The sequence below is a fragment of the Prosopis cineraria genome, unplaced genomic scaffold (genome assembly GCF_029017545.1).
Source record: "Prosopis cineraria cultivar Desert tree isolate PC_DT_omini unplaced genomic scaffold, ASM2901754v1 PC2, whole genome shotgun sequence".
Lineage (NCBI taxonomy): Eukaryota > Viridiplantae > Streptophyta > Magnoliopsida > Fabales > Fabaceae > Prosopis > Prosopis cineraria.
Window position 1 is genome coordinate 11,860,693 of NW_026555333.1, and position 17,582 is coordinate 11,878,274.

The following is a 17,582-nucleotide window of genomic DNA, read 5'->3' on the forward strand; positions in this document are numbered from 1 at the left end:
CTCTTAGGGATGGCAGCAAGCATAGTCGTATTTTGAAGGAATCGTACTTCTCATAAAGCTCAATTCCATTACGTTAATTCCCTTCCCACAACTTCACGCGTGTCTCTTGAAAAGCAAAAGATAAAAAGATGAGACAAAAAGTCTCAATAATCACATTTGAGGTTACAATGCATCTATAGCCGGTCAATCACCTGGTCCAATTAGTTACTCTCAAACAAGAACATACAAGGCAGTAATGTATGCATACAAGATACCTAATGACAAAATTCTCATCTATAGCTAAGTTCAACATGTGCATTGCTCAATAGACCATTTAACTTCGTTTATGGCCGACCAAAGGCCCAGAGCTCCTACCTAGACCATTATCTCCCCCTATCCAAATGATAGGAGTTCCATAACTGATATTGAGCTTCTCCCGACCTGGGCTAACAAATTGAGACTACTTTGGCACAAGGGCATCTCCCTACAATCTTTATATAAGGGCAAATCAGTGAGATCACATACCACCCTACAATCAATACCGAAATATCCATTATGTTTGTGATTAGCAATAAACAACTAAATTTTGATAGCTTCGTTTAAGGAATATAAAAATTAAATTCGTTATCTCCATGTTGATAATTGATAATGTCATCCATTTAACAGCCCCACTGTAGGATCAATCCATCAACAAATAATACTATATAATGTCACATTCTATATTACATATAGCTAATATTGTCAGGGAGAGAGCATTGAAATATCATTGTGCATCTTTATAAGCAAAAAAAAAAATTATAGTACAAAGAGCATAAAATGAGTAACATCCTAGAAAATTTAATAGTTTGTGTAAAATGTGCTGGATATTAAACAAAATTAAAAATCATAATTTTAACAATCAAAATCAAAATTGTTGGAAAAAAAATTAATGAAAAAATGTTTTGAAAAGCACCCGATTAAAGTTACAAGGAAAAATAGTAACTACTGTGCACAGGAAGGGATTTGTATTAAAAATTGGTAGCACAAATGTTCTCAAGAAATAATAAACCATTCAAGTAAAATTACTAAAGTGCTGGATATTAAAGTTACAAGGAAAGATCTCTAATTGTAATGGCCTATCCTCATTTTGAAAGGGATACGTTGCTAGTGAGGAAGTGCAAAATATATAATATAAGATGATCAACTTTAAGATTGGAATGCACAAAATTCATAAAAGAAAAATCACTCAATGATGACCAGGTGTAAGTGAATAAAATCTTCCGGATTTACCAACTACCAATCCACAGCACTGAGCATGAGTGACAACCACACATAAGGGCAAATAGAGAACTAGTTTCCCCCAAATATTTTAACACAGGAAAACATGGAACAAAAGACAATTTTAGTATTAGAAGACAAAAGGTGATATAAAGGTGAATTTGGAGTAATACTCTGTAGTGAGAATTTCCTTCAGAAGAACCAAATCTTTCACTCCTTTGGTATCCATTTATATAATTCCAAACAAATTCTATACACCATTTACAAGCCTTCCATTATGTAATTCTTCAACAAATTCCAGCCCTTTTTAATAAAAAAAACATATGGGCGGTAAAATTATTGAATTAATTCCTTAATTGGAAAAAGAGAAAGGTAATCATATTCATGCCCATAGATTGTAGAATAAAGTAGAAGCAATCAAAAACCTTACCTCAAGAGACATGAGTTCTTGGCATCGAAATCTCCAATTAGAAAAGTTAATTTGAACGAAATGGTCACTGCAAAGAAAAATTGTGATTTTCTGTTAAAGAATGAAGACATTAAAGGAAAACTTATGAAACTACGTGCTTTTATTAGAATGTAATATGAGATTTAAAAAAAAAAAAATCAACCACCCTTGGTAGAACAACAAAGATTTATCATCAGATAAATTTGTCTGCCTTCAAGTTGTAAGTCTTACAAATGATGATGACATATTGAAATAATATAAACATCAATATAAAACACCAAACCCAACAGGAATTGGATAAAGTTGTTTGCAATTCTCCCTCCCTCGTACACCTTTTTTCCAAACAAATAAACCTTGGAACAGAAAGCAAAACCATTGTTGACAAAAACCAACCTAGTGGAAAACGACACCCTGCCAAAGATGAAATTTCCCATTGTTAGGAACCAATTTTTGGAAGGATATACCTCAAAAGCCCAACAAAAGACACATCCAAATCCTGCATTGACTTAATTGTAGGCTACTTACATTAAAGATCGCCATGTATCATTCATGGATAACAAAAGCAAAAAGGTCAATCCTCGGATAAAAGAATTGAAAAAACAAAACACAGGAAAACTCAGAGTAATTCTAAAAATTTAAAAGATTTCTCACCTACCACTGAGTATATGGGGTTGAAAAATGCATGATTCATCATATGAGGTTGAAGAGAGCAGAAGCGATTGATGTTAGTGGGGAAGTAGAAACTAAAGTGTGGGGAGAATGAAAGGAACACACACACACACATATAGTTTTGGGTTTTAAAATGTTTTAAATATTAGAAATTAAAAATCGCACTCTTAGAAAGATGAGTTCATCTTCTGGCAATGCTTTTGAGAAAGCCTACATCGTTAATGCATAAAAAACACGATAAGGTGTTTTTGTTTAATAGCCGTTACCTTCAGCGCTGGTCGTTTGAAAGGTGAGGCCCACACATGAGTGACTTGACAGACTTGAAGATTGAAATGTCTAAAGGAATGGCATCTTTTTCATTTCTCAAATCAGGATGTGTGTGGGTGTGCGTGGGTGTGTGAGAGAGAGGGGGAGAGAGAGAGTGAGAGAGAGCATTTTGATTGCAAAGATTCAATTATTAAGTCAACCAGGGTCTGAGCAGAACATTCTAACAGATACCTAGAGCTTGGGCAGCAGACATCCTTTTTCTATGGTCATTGTTCAAAAGCCTCTTGACAAAGTCTTTAGCTTCTGGTGATATTGATGGCCAAGGTGAATCATCAAAGTTAGGATTAGCTCTTAGCACAAGCCAGAAGATTCTTAGTCTACTTCCACTTAACAATATGTATGTAATAACTCCGATACTCCATAAGTCTGCTTCAACACTGTAAGATCTATGGAGCACTTCAGGTGCAACATAGTAGGCACAGCCAACAATATCATTGAGGCGTTTATCTGCATGAATATGAGAAGTAAATAGTAAGTTTTTAAAATCAGGAGACAATACAAAACAAAGAATAATTAAGAACTATGCTTGGAGATGAACCTGTCAAAAAACAGTGAGAAATGCTCTACAGGTAAACCTGTATAATGGAGAATCTAATAACTGACCCATACCTCCAATGCCCAAAGTGCAGAATGACATGACTTCCTAAGTCATGTGAATATAAACAAAAATTTCCACTTGGTATTCCTTAGGAACGTTGCCAAACTAAACTGAACTCAATCAGACAGAATATGAAAATAAAGAAAACACAAACTAATTTAAACAACAGATTTTGAATCAATTAACAGCCCAAGTATGTTTTTTTTTTTTTTGAACGAAAAACAGCCCAAGTATGTTAAGTGTGACAAAATGAGTTCACATACAACTGCCATTTTCATTCCTCCATTTCCAACTTCTCACTATTACTCGCATCAAAGAACTCCACCCCGGGGGCAGTTTAATACCAAACACACCATATGAATATGGTAGCAAGTAAAAAAATTTTAGTTAATTCCCATAAAAAATTTCTTTTGGTTAAAAGTAAGTAAAAATAGCCAAGGTCTCTTTTGGTTCATCCAACAAAGGCAACCGAGAGTATGGCAGAGAGATATGCCAACTTTTAAAAAATCTACACCAAATACAGTAATAAAACTTGAAGATGTATATGCTATCTTGACATCCATTAACAAGCATCATGAATTTGATTATCCTAAGATGTAGTAAGAAATGACTAATTCAAAAATCCAGTAATCCTAGGATTGAATTCTCATTCGGGAAGAAATAGACATTTGCAAGTATGGTTTACAACTAATATACAAATTTTGACATCACAAGACTCCATCCAGTTGGCTCAAACTTAAAAAAGCATTTGAAAGATCATCCTAACAATCAAAATAGAAATAATTGGTAAACAGAAAAAGAGAAACAAAGAAGTGGAAATCAGCAGTCATATCCAATAAAGAAAGGGGCTAGAACACTCACACCATCAATATTCGAGGCGATGAAAAGATTGGGATCCAGTCATCTTAAATATGCACTTTCCATCATATTTTCCATTATAATTTCCTCAGAAGATTGGCTGCCCTGTGAGGAAAATAGCATTGCATAGAATACAATCGTGAATTACAAAACATAAGGTAGAACTACCACAATACCAGCAATCCCTGCCAATAGCTTAAGAAATCAAAAGGCATTGATTATATTTAATAATGTACAGTGGGATATATGACTTACTAGTTATTCTCATTTCTCTACCAGTTTGAACATTTTTGTTAAACCATCCTCTTATACCAAAAATGAAGCTAAAGTGAACATAAAATCAATTAGCAACTTAAATATGGTACAGGTACTAAGTTATAGTAATTGATGCTACCATAGATAAATCAATTATTACCTGGTCTAACAAAACCCGATAGACCAAATCCACAACCTTCATCAGAGAATCATCTCCTTTTGAGGCAAAAAGAAAATTCTGTGGAACAAGCAAAATGTGTAGGGTGACAAATAATACATTGGAGAGGTAATTATATACCTTCACCAAAAAAAAAGCAAAAAAAAAAAAAAAAAGGTTTTAGATCACAGTGAATGACTCCTTGGAGATGACAAAAGGCAACTAAATCTAGAATTTGTACAAGAATTGCTTTTCTGTCATCCTCAGTGTATCATCCACCTCTTTACAACTTATTCATATTACAAGAATCCAAGTAAAATCATGATTGTCAAACCAAACTATCCCAGAAGTCAAAAGCATGGAGGAAATATAAGTTATAAATGGTTGAAATGATGCATAGCATTTCATTTTCACCTTGAAAGAATTCTGTAGAGCTTAAGAAATATCATTTTTAACAAATGATACAAAACCCATGCTAATATATCTTTAAGGCATGCATATAAGGAAAATAATGGCAGCTTTGTCAAGTAAAGGTCTCCATATCAACCTCAATTTACCCACATTTACATGAGTATTCAAACCAAGCATCAAATGTTACATATTTAGCATACATGCTAGGGGACAATAAGTAGGATAGACAAGGATAGTCTAAGTTGAAAAGCAAACTAACCCACTGTAAATATATTTCTACACATTTGGATTGGACATTAAATGACATAATTGTCACTAAAACTTGTCGGAATGAATTAAGAAGCATGATTAGATATCAAAGAAAAAGCATCTAACTCAAATAAAAGTACATCCATATTTGATAGGGTTAAAGTGCATGTAACGAATATTGTTGCAGCTCAACATGCCAATTTTCCAGCCTCCAAAACCAGCCTCAATATACACAAATTTCCATAGAAGCATACATATAGCACATAGTTTGGGGGGTTACAAGCACCACACGAACAGATAAAAATATATTTATGCATTCAGATTATCCATCAAATGATATAATTGTAATTGAGCAAGAGTGCATTGAGTATTCCATAGCCAAAACCTCAAGTTCAAACAAAAGCTTGGTCACTATTCTAAGGAACCACATCCCGTTTTGATAGAACTCAAGGTATGAATGTCAAAACATTAAAACAGCTCTATAAGTCAAGCCCAAACATCTAAATCATTCTCAACATACCACATTAGCATATCAGCATTTAAACCAAACATCAAAAGATAAATATAGATTATATGTTGGGGGCCACCAAGAGAATATCCATGTATAATCTAAGAGTAAAAGCAAAGTAATCCGCCAAAAAATATATTCCTGCATCTTTAGATAAGGAATCAAATCCCAAAGAAAAGCCATCAAAATAAAAACGAAGTACCGTCATTTCTCTAGCAAGCCACATTTCAATACAAGCATTCTGATGAAGCAATGAATTATACATGTAGCATATTTTTGAGAGGACTACAAGAAGCAGCATAGGCACAAATTTTCTAAGCTGAAAGGAAAAAGTAGTCCCTATAAATATATACTTCTGCAAATTTAGAATAGGCATCAAATCACAAAATTGTCATTGCGCCTTGTCCGAATGCATTAAGAAGCCTGAGAAAATGCCAAAGCAAAGCCATCTATATAAAATCAAGTACCATCAACTGTCTAGCAAGCGACTTTGAAAGATACCACAAAAGACATGCATGTAAGGAATATTATTGCACCTCTGCATGTCAATTTAAAGCCTCCATGGATCAATCTCAATTTAACCACATTTCTATACAACCCTTCAAATAAAACAATGAACGATAAATGAAGCACATATTTTGGGGGACTACAAGCAGAGCATGATAGGCATAGATAGTCTAAGCTAGATGGAAAAAGCAGTCACCATAAAAATACATTTCTGCACATTTAGATCAAGTATCAAATGACAAAATTGTCATTGAGCCTTGCATTAAGAACACAATAAAATGCTGAAGCAAAGCCATCTATATATAATCAAATACCATCAATTGTCTAGCAAGCCAAATATCCGATTTTGAAAAACAAGGCACAAGACATGCATGTAAGGAATATTATTGCACCTCTGAAAGTCAATTTCAAACCTCCCAAATATGCCACAATTAACCCACATTTTGATACCATCATTCAGATGAAGCCATGAATGATACATGCAGCATATATTTTTGGGGACTACAAGAAGCAGCATAGGCACAAATAGTCCAAACTGGAACGAAAAAGTAATCACCATAAAAGAATATTTCTGCAAATTTAGATTAGGCATCAAATCACATAATATTCATCAAGTCTTGTCCAAGTGCATTAAGAAGCATGATAAAATACCAAAGCAAAGCCATCCAAATAAAATCAAAGTAATGTAGTTTTACAAACAAGCCACATATCAGATTTTGATAGATACCGCACAAGACAAGCATTTAAGGAATATTATTGCAGCTATGCAAATCAATTTCAAGCTTCCATGATAAGCCTCAATTTATCCATAGCTCAATACAAGCATTCTGATGAAGCAATGAATGATACATGTAGTGCATATTTTGGGGGCCTACAAGAAGCAGCATAGCCACAAATAGTCTAATATGAAAAGAAAAATCAGTCCCCATAAATATATATTAATGCACATTTAGATTAGGCATCAAATAACAAAATTGCTATTGAGCCTTGTCTGAGTACATTGAGAAGATTGATAAAATGCCATAGCAAAGCCATCCATATAAAATCAAGTATCATCAATCATCTAGCAAGCCACATATCTGACTTTGAAAAATACCGCAAAAGATATGCATTTAAGGTATATTATTGCACCTCTACATGTCAATATCAAGCCTCCCACACAAGCCACAATTTTCCCACATTTCGATACAAGCACTTAGATGAAGTCATGAATGACACATGTAGCACACATTTTGGGGGACTACAAGAAGCAACTTAGGCATGGATAGTATAAGCTGAAAATAAAAAGTAGTCCCTATAAAAAGATATTTTTGCAAATTTAGATTAGGCACCAAATCACATAATTGTCATTGAGCCATGTCCCAGTGCATTGAGAAGCATGAAAAAATACTAAAGCAACACCATCTATAAAAAATCGAGTACCGTCAATTGTCTCACGAGCCACATATCTGATTTTGAAAAATATTGCACAAGACATGCATGCAAGGAATATTATTGCACCTCTGCATGTCAATGTAATGTCAAGCCTCCCACATAGGCCACAATTTACCCGCATTTCGATACAAGCTTTTAGATGAAGTCATGCATGGTACATGTGGCGCATATTTTGGGGACTACAGGAAGTACCATAGGCACGGATGGTCTAAGCTGAAAGGAAAAAGTAGTCCCCCATATAAGTGTATCTCTGCACATTTAGATTAGGCATCAAATCACATAATTGTCATTGACCCATGTCCCAATGCACTAAGAAGCATGATAAAACGCCAAAGGAAAGCCGTCTACGTATAAAATCATGTACTGTCAATTGTCTAGGAAGCCACATATCAAATTTTGAAAAATGCTGCACGAGACAAGCCTGTAAGGAATATTATTGCACCGCTGCATGTCAATGTCAAGCCGCCCACATAAGCCACAATTCACCCACATTTTGATACGAGCATTCAGATGAAGCCATGAGTGACACATGCAGCATATATTTTTGGGGGCACAGCATAGGCACGAATAGTCTAAGCTCAGAGGAAAAAGTAGTCCTTGTATATATTTCTACACATTTAGATTAGGCACCAAATCACAAAAGTGTCATTGAGCCTTGTCTTGGTACATTGAGAAGCATGATAAAATGCCAAAGCAAAGCCGTCTACATAAAATCAAGTACCGTCAACTGTCTAGCAAGCCACATATCCGATTTTGAAAAATACCGCACAAGACATGCATGCAAGGAATATTATTGCACCTCTGCATGTCAATTTAAAGCCTCCAAGGATCGATCTCAATTTACCAAACATTTCCATGCAAGCCTTCAAATGAAGCAATGAGCGATAAATGAAAACATATTTTGGGGGGCTACAAGAAGCAACTTAGGCATGGATAGTATAAGCTGAAAATAAAAAGCAGCCCCCATAAAATATATTTTTGCAAATTTAGATTAGGCACCAAATCAAATAATTGTCATTGATCCACGTGCCAATGCATTGAGAAGCATAAAAAATGCTAATGCAACACCATCTATAAAATATCGACTACCATCAATCGTCTCACGAGCCACATATCTGATTTTGAAAAATATTGCACAAGACATGCATGCAAGGAATATTATTGCACCTCTGCATGTCAATGGCAAGCCTCCCACATAAGCCACAATTTACCCACATTTCGATATAAGCTTTAGATGAAGTCATGAATGATACAACTAGCGCATATTTTGGGGCCTCCAAGAAGTACCATAGGCACGGATGGTCTAAGCTGAAAGGAAAAGGCAGTCCCTATATAAGTATATTTCTGCACATTTAGATTAGGCATCAAATCACATAATTGTCATTGAGCCATGTCTCAATGCATTAAGAAGCATGATAAAACGCCAAGCAAAGCTGTCCATATATAAAATCATGTACCATCAATTGTCTCACGAGCCACATATCTGATTTTGAAAAATATTGCACAAGACATGCATGCAAGGAATATTATTGCACCTCTGCATGTCAATGTAATGTCAAGCCTCCCACATAGGCCACAATTTACCCGCATTTCGATACAAGCTTTTAGATGAAGTCATGCATGGTACATGTGGCGCATATTTTGGGGACTACAGGAAGTACCATAGGCACGGATGGTCTAAGCTGAAAGGAAAAAGTAGTCCCCCATATAAGTGTATTTCTGCACATTTAGATTAGGCATCAAATAACATAATTGTCATTGAGCCATGTCCCAGTGCATTACGAAGCATGATAAAACGCCCAGCAAAGCTGTCCATATATAAAATCATGTACTGTCAATTGTCTCACGAGCCACATATCTGATTTTGAAAAATATTGCACAAGACATGCATGCAAGGAATATTATTCCACCTCTGCATGTCAATGTAATGTCAAGCCTCCCACATAGGCCACAATTTACCCGCATTTCGATACAAGCTTTTAGATGAAGTCATGCATGGTACATGTGGCGCATATTTTGGGGACTACAGGAAGTACCATAGGCACGGATGGTCTAAGCTGAAAGGAAAAAGTAGTCCCCCATATAAGTGTATCTCTGCACATTTAGATTAGGCATCAAATCACATAATTGTCATTGAGCCATGTCCCAGTGCATTAAGAAGCATGATAAAACGCCAAGCAAAGCTGTCCATATATAAAATCATGTACCCTCAATTGTCTCACGAGCCACATATCTGATTTTGAAAAATATTGCACAAGACATGCATGCAAGGAATATTATTGCACCTCTGCATGTCAATGTAATGTCAAGCCTCCCACATAGGCCACAAGTTACCCGCATTTCGATACAAGCTTTTAGATGAAGTCATGCATCCTACATGTGGCGCATATTTTGGGGACTACAAGAAGTACCATAGGCACGGATGGTCTAAGCTGAAAGGAAAAAGTAGTCCCCCATATAAGTGTATTTCTGCACATTTAGATTAGGCATCAGATCACATAATTGTCATTGAGCCATGTCCCAGTGCAATAAGAAGCATGATAAAATGCCAAGCAAAGCTGTCCATATATAAAATCATGTACCATCAATTGTCTCACGAGCCACATATCTGATTTTGAAAAATATTGCACAAGACATGCATGCAAGGAATATTATTGCACCTCTGCATGTCAATGTAATGTCAAGCCTCCCACATAGGCCACAATTTACCCGCATTTCGATACAAGCTTTTAGATGAAGTCATGCATCCTACATGTGGCGCATATTTTGGGGACTACAACACGGATGGTCTAAGCTGAAAGGAAAAAATAGTCCCCCATATAAGTGTATTTCCGCACATTTAGATTAGGCATCAGATCACATAATTGTCATTGAGCCATGTCCCAGTGCATTAAGAAGCATGATAAAACGCCCAGCAAAGCTGTCTATATATAAAATCATGTACTGTCAATTGTCTCACGAGCCACATATCTGATTTTGAAAAATATTGCACAAGACATGCATGCAAGGAATATTATTCCACCTCTGCATGTCAATGTAATGTCAAGCCTCCCACATAGGCCACAATTTACCCGCATTTCGATACAAGCTTTTAGATGAAGTCATGCATGGTACATGTGGCGCATATTTTGGGGACTACAGGAAGTACCATAGGCACGGATGGTCTCAGCTGAAAGGAAAAAGTAGTCCCCCATAAAAGTGTATCTCTGCACATTTAGATTAGGCATCAAATCACATAATTGTCATTGAGCCATGTCCCAGTGCATTAAGAAGCATGATAAAACGCCAAGCAAAGCTGTCCATATATAAAATCATGTACCATCAATTGTCTCACGAGCCACATATCTGATTTTGAAAAATATTGCACAAGACATGCATGCAAGGAATATTATTGCACCTCTGCATGTCAATGTAATGTCAAGCCTCCCACATAGGCCACAAGTTACCCGCATTTCGATACAAGCTTTTAGATGAAGTCATGCATCCTACATGTGGCGCATATTTTGGGGACTACAGGAAGTACCATAGGCACGGATGGTCTAAGCTGAAAGGAAAAAGTAGTCCCCCATATAAGTGTATTTCTGCACATTTAGATTAGGCATCAGATCACATAATTGTCATTGAGCCATGTCCCAGTGCATTAAGAAGCATGATAAAACGCCCAGCAAAGCTGTCTATATATAAAATCATGTACTGTCAATTGTCTCACGAGCCACATATCTGATTTTGAAAAATATTGCACAAGACATGCATGCAAGGAATATTATTCCACCTCTGCATGTCAATGTAATGTCAAGCCTCCCACATAGGCCACAATTTACCCGCATTTCGATACAAGCTTTTAGATGAAGTCATGCATGGTACATGTGGCGCATATTTTGGGGACTACAGGAAGTACCATAGGCACGGATGGTCTCAGCTGAAAGGAAAAAGTAGTCCCCCATAAAAGTGTATCTCTGCACATTTAGATTAGGCATCAAATCACATAATTGTCATTGAGCCATGTCCCAGTGCATTAAGAAGCATGATAAAACGCCAAGCAAAGCTGTCCATATATAAAATCATGTACCATCAATTGTCTCACGAGCCACATATCTGATTTTGAAAAATATTGCACAAGACATGCATGCAAGGAATATTATTGCACCTCTGCATGTCAATGTAATGTCAAGCCTCCCACATAGGCCACAAGTTACCCGCATTTCGATACAAGCTTTTAGATGAAGTCATGCATCCTACATGTGGCGCATATTTTGGGGACTACAAGAAGTACCATAGGCACGGATGGTCTAAGCTGAAAGGAAAAAGTAGTCCCCCATATAAGTGTATTTCTGCACATTTAGATTAGGCATCAGGTCACATAATTGTCATTGAGCCATGTCCCAGTGCATTAAGAAGCATGATAAAACGCCCAGCAAAGCTGTCTATATATAAAATCATGTACTGTCAATTGTCTCACGAGCCACATATCTGATTTTGAAAAATATTGCACAAGACATGCATGCAAGGAATATTATTCCACCTCTGCATGTCAATGTAATGTCAAGCCTCCCACATAGGCCACAATTTACCCGCATTTCGATACAAGCTTTTAGATGAAGTCATGCATGGTACATGTGGCGCATATTTTGGGGACTACAGGAAGTACCATAGGCACGGATGGTCTCAGCTGAAAGGAAAAAGTAGTCCCCCATAAAAGTGTATCTCTGCACATTTAGATTAGGCATCAAATCACATAATTGTCATTGAGCCATGTCCCAGTGCATTAAGAAGCATGATAAAACGCCAAGCAAAGCTGTCCATATATAAAATCATGTACCATCAATTGTCTCACGAGCCACATATCTGATTTTGAAAAATATTGCACAAGACATGCATGCAAGGAATATTATTGCACCTCTGCATGTCAATGTAATGTCAAGCCTCCCACATAGGCCACAAGTTACCCGCATTTCGATACAAGCTTTTAGATGAAGTCATGCATCCTACATGTGGCGCATATTTTGGGAACTACAAGAAGTACCATAGGCACGGATGGTCTAAGCTGAAAGGAAAAAGTAGTCCCCCATATAAGTGTATTTCTGCACATTTAGATTAGGCATCAGGTCACATAATTGTCATTGAGCCATGTCCCAGTGCATTAAGAAGCATGATAAAACGCCCAGCAAAGCTGTCTATATATAAAATCATGTACTGTCAATTGTCTCACGAGCCACATATCTGATTTTGAAAAATATTGCACAAGACATGCATGCAAGGAATATTATTCCACCTCTGCATGTCAATGTAATGTCAAGCCTCCCACATAGGCCACAATTTACCCGCATTTCGATACAAGCTTTTAGATGAAGTCATGCATGGTACATGTGGCGCATATTTTGGGGACTACAGGAAGTACCATAGGCACGGATGGTCTCAGCTGAAAGGAAAAAGTAGTCCCCCATAAAAGTGTATCTCTGCACATTTAGATTAGGCATCAAATCACATAATTGTCATTGAGCCATGTCCCAGTGCATTAAGAAGCATGATAAAACGCCAAGCAAAGTTGTCCATATATAAAATCATGTACCCTCAATTGTCTCACGAGCCACATATCTGATTTTGAAAAATATTGCACAAGACATGCATGCAAGGAATATTATTGCACCTCTGCATGTCAATGTAATGTAAAGCCTCCCACATAGGCCACAAGTTACCCGCATTTCAATAGAAGCTTTTAGATGAAGTCATGCATCCTACATGTGGCGCATATTTTGGGGACTACAAGAAGTACCATAGGCACGGATGGTCTAAGCTGAAAGGAAAAAATAGTCCCCCATATAAGTGTATTTCTGCACATTTAGATTAGGCATCAGATCACATAATTGTCATTGAGCCATGTCCCAGTGCATTAAGAAGCATGATAAAATGCCAAGCAAAGCTGTCCATATATAAAATCATGTACCATCAATTGTCTCACGAGCCACATATCTGATTTTGAAAAATATTGCACAAGACATGCATGCAAGGAATATTATTGCACCTCTGCATGTCAATGTAATGTCAAGCCTCCCACATAGGCCACAAGTTGCCCGCATTTCGATACAAGCTTTTAGATGAAGTCATGCATCCTACATGTGGCGCATATTTTGGGGACTACAAGAAGTACCATAGGCACGGCTGGTCTAAGCTGAAAGGAAAACGTAGTCCCCCATATAAGTGTATTTCTGCACATTTAGATTAGGCACCAAATCACATAATTGTCATTGAGCCATGTCCCAGTGCATTAAAAAGCATGATAAAACGCCCAGCAAAGCTGTCTATATATAAAATCATGTACTGTCAATTGTCTTACGAGCCACATATCTGATTTTGAAAAATATTGCACAAGACAAGCATGCAAGGAATATTATTCCACCTCTGCATGTCAATGTAATGTCAAGCCTCCCACATAGGCCACAATTTACCCGCATTTCGATACAAGCTTTTAGATGAAGTCATGCATGGTACATGTGGCGCATATTTTGGGGACTTCAGGAAGTACCATAGGCACGGATGGTCTCAGCTGAAAGGAAAAAGTAGTCCCCCATAAAAGTGTATCTCTGCACATTTAGATTAGGCATCAAATCACATAATTGTCATTGAGCCATGTCCCAGTGCATTAAGAAGCATGATAAAACGCCAAGCAAAGCTGTCCATATATAAAATCATGTACCCTCAATTGTCTCACGAGCCACATATCTGATTTTGAAAAATATTGCACAAGACATGCATGCAAGGAATATTATTGCACCTCTGCATGTCAATGTAATGTCAAGCCTCCCACATAGGCCACAAGTTACCCGCATTTCGATACAAGCTTTTAGATGAAGTCATGCATCCTACATGTGGCGCATATTTTGGGGACTACAAGAAGTACCATAGGCACGGATGGTCTAAGCTGAAAGGAAAAAGTAGTCCCCCATATAAGTGTATTTCTGCACATTTAGATTAGGCATCAGATCACATAATTGTCATTGAGCCATGTCCCAGTGCATTAAGAAGCATGATAAAACGCCCAGCAAAGCTGTCTATATATAAAATCATGTACTGTCAATTGTCTCACGAGCCACATATCTGATTTTGAAAAATATTGCACAAGACATGCATGCAAGGAATATTATTCCACCTCTGCATGTCAATGTAATGTCAAGCCTCCCACATAGGCCACAATTTACCCGCATTTCGATACAAGCTTTTAGATGAAGTCATGCATGGTACATGTGGCGCATATTTTGGGGACTACAGGAAGTACCATAGGCACGAATGGTCTAAGCTGAAAGGAAAAAGTAGTCCCCCATAAAAGTGTATCTCTGCACATTTAGATTAGGCATCAAATCACATAATTGTCATTGAGCCATGTCCCAATGCATTAAGAAGCATGATAAAACGCCAAGCAAAGCTGTCCATATATAAAATCATGTACCATCAATTGTCTCACGAGCCACATATCTGATTTTGAAAAATATTGCACAAGACATGCATGCAAGGAATATTATTGCACCTCTGCATGTCAATGTAATGTCAAGCCTCCCACATAGGCCACAATTTACCCGCATTTCGATACAAGCTTTTAGATGAAGTCATGCATGGTACATGTGGCGCATATTTTGGGGACTACAAGAAGTACCATAGGCACGGATGGTCTAAGCTGAAAGGAAAAAGTAGTCCCCCATATAAGTGTATTTCTGCACATTTAGATTAGGCATCAGATCACATAATTGTCATTGAGCCATGTCCCAGTGCATTAAGAAGCATGATAAAACGCCCAGCAAAGCTGTCTATATATAAAATCATGTACCATCAATTGTCTCACGAGCCACATATCTGATTTTGAAAAATATTGCACAAGACATGCATGCAAGGAATATTATTGCACCTCTGCATGTCAATGTAATGTCAAGCCTCCCACATAGGCCACAATTTACCCGCATTTCAATACAAGCAAAGAAGCCATGAATGACACATGCAGCATACATTTTGGGGGCCTACAAGAAGCAGCATAGGCACAGATAGTCTAAGCTGGAAGGAAAAAGTAGTCACTGTAAAAAAATATTTCTGGACATTTAGATTTTCATAGATAAGGCACAAGACAAAAATGCAAGGAATATCATTGCAACTCTGCATGTCAATTTCAAGCCTCCATAATTTGTCTCAATTTACGCACATTTCTATACAAGCATTTAGATGAAGCAATGAATGATATAAGTACACATATTTTAGGGGACTACAAGCAACAACATATGCACAGTAGTCTAAACTGAAAGGAAAAAGTAATCCCCTAAATATATATTTATGCACATCTAGATTAGGAATCAAAACATTTAAACGTCATTGATCCCTGTACGGGTGCATTAAGTATCCCAAGGCAAAACAATTAATTTCAAATTAAAGTACAGTTGTTTCTCCAAGGGTACACATATCCCATTTTGATAGAACTCAAGTCCTGCATTTAATGAACATTACGACTACTTTGTAAGTCAAGGCCAAAGAAAACGAAATCCTGTCAAATCTCACACATTATTGGAGTTAAATACAATACAATTTTTAGATACTACAAAATATATAGAATATGCAAAACGTATCTCTGTTTCACTGCTGTCACATTAAATAACTATTCGAGATGATTAATTACACTTAAATAATGTTATAAATTTAAGCACAGGTTAAATCAAATGTTTCATCGAATGTCCTAAAGGACATGCCACCTTAGCAAAAATAACACAAACCAATGTCATGCTCTACCTCTCCAAGGGCTCACATTGGATAATCATTTACAAGAAATGATAATTTCATTGCAACAGCCCTCTTGGCCTTTTCAATCATATATAACCAGAAGAATTCACTTGAAACATATTGGTTAAAATGGTCATGCACACACAATAACGGTCACCGTGGCTATCATTCAGTCTCAAGAACCCTACGGTTGCAGCTAATTAACGCAACAAGATCAAATCTCCACGCTTTGCTCTTTCAACAGGTATATGATCCTCATAATTGATTACTTCAGAAGAATCTCGCTCGTGTTACTAGCAAACAAAAACGGACTTCTCTTTTCCTCAAGGAATAAATAAAGGTTCATAACCTTGAACTTAGGGCGACACACATGCTAACCAACCACCCAGCATCGAAAGACCTTCTCTTTATAACTAAAGAAATCATCCAGAAGGGCACAACAAGGGCAGTATCTTCTATTAAATCATTCTCGAGGGTAACAAATAAAGAACTCACCCGAACATCCCTCGAAAGAGCATGTGAACAGAGGACACCGGTGCACATACGGTCAAGTATCAGGTTTTCACCGACTCCATTCGCAAGATAATTGGCAGCCTTTTGAGCTTTCCGATGCCGCTGCTATTTATGAGGTGGCAGCCTCCTTGGGCACTGCATCCTTCTTGCTCGCGTAAAAACCCATCTTTATCCTCAGTAGACCCGCTCCGTACTAGATCTTGTGTCTCGCCTGGGGAGCAGTGTGCGAGGAGCCCTATTGTCAATGGCTGTGCGCAAGAACCGCCAGTCACTTGACCGTTGGATGTTAGGGTTTGTACAACGGGGGCGGGTTTAATTAGGGATTAGGGATTGTACAAAGGAGCGTGCGTGGCAAGCGAATATCATAATGTCGGTGGTAGCATTTTTATTAAATTTTGCTAGTTTCTGTAATTTTTTTTCATATTTTCAGTTTTTAAAAATTCAGAACGATTTGGTAATTTTTATTTTTTTAAATATCGATAATTTTAATTTTTAATATTTTTATTCTGACTGCAAACACTAAAAAATTTACAGGAATTAAAAATAAAATTTAATAAAATTATAAGAATAAAAATTATATTTTTCTTTTTTTATAATGACCTGGGCAGCTATTTTTTTTTCTCTTTACAAGCCTCAAAAATATGTTTTGCAACTCAAT

The 17,582-nt window shown here is 36.9% G+C and overlaps 1 long non-coding RNA gene across 19 annotated transcripts in view; it reads right to left on the reverse strand.

Annotated features, from left to right (window-relative positions):
* Positions 1–17,215, reverse strand: part of LOC129302946 (uncharacterized) — a 32,448-nt gene extending 15,233 nt beyond the window's left edge. Inside the window, exons 1-7 of one of the 19 annotated variants that reach the window (XR_008591359.1) lie at positions 16,907–17,215; positions 7,724–15,363; positions 4,552–4,629; positions 4,392–4,459; positions 4,140–4,241; positions 1,667–3,127; positions 29–508 (exon numbers count right to left, since the gene is read on the reverse strand). This is a non-coding gene — a long non-coding RNA (uncharacterized LOC129302946). Of the gene's footprint in view, positions 1–28; positions 509–1,666; positions 3,128–3,218; positions 4,242–4,391; positions 4,460–4,551; positions 15,664–16,906 lie in introns of those variants that run through there. The other 18 variants (XR_008591349.1, XR_008591347.1, XR_008591346.1 and 15 more) reach the window with 18 other exon arrangements.
* Between the last annotated feature and the right edge of the window lie 367 nt (positions 17,216–17,582).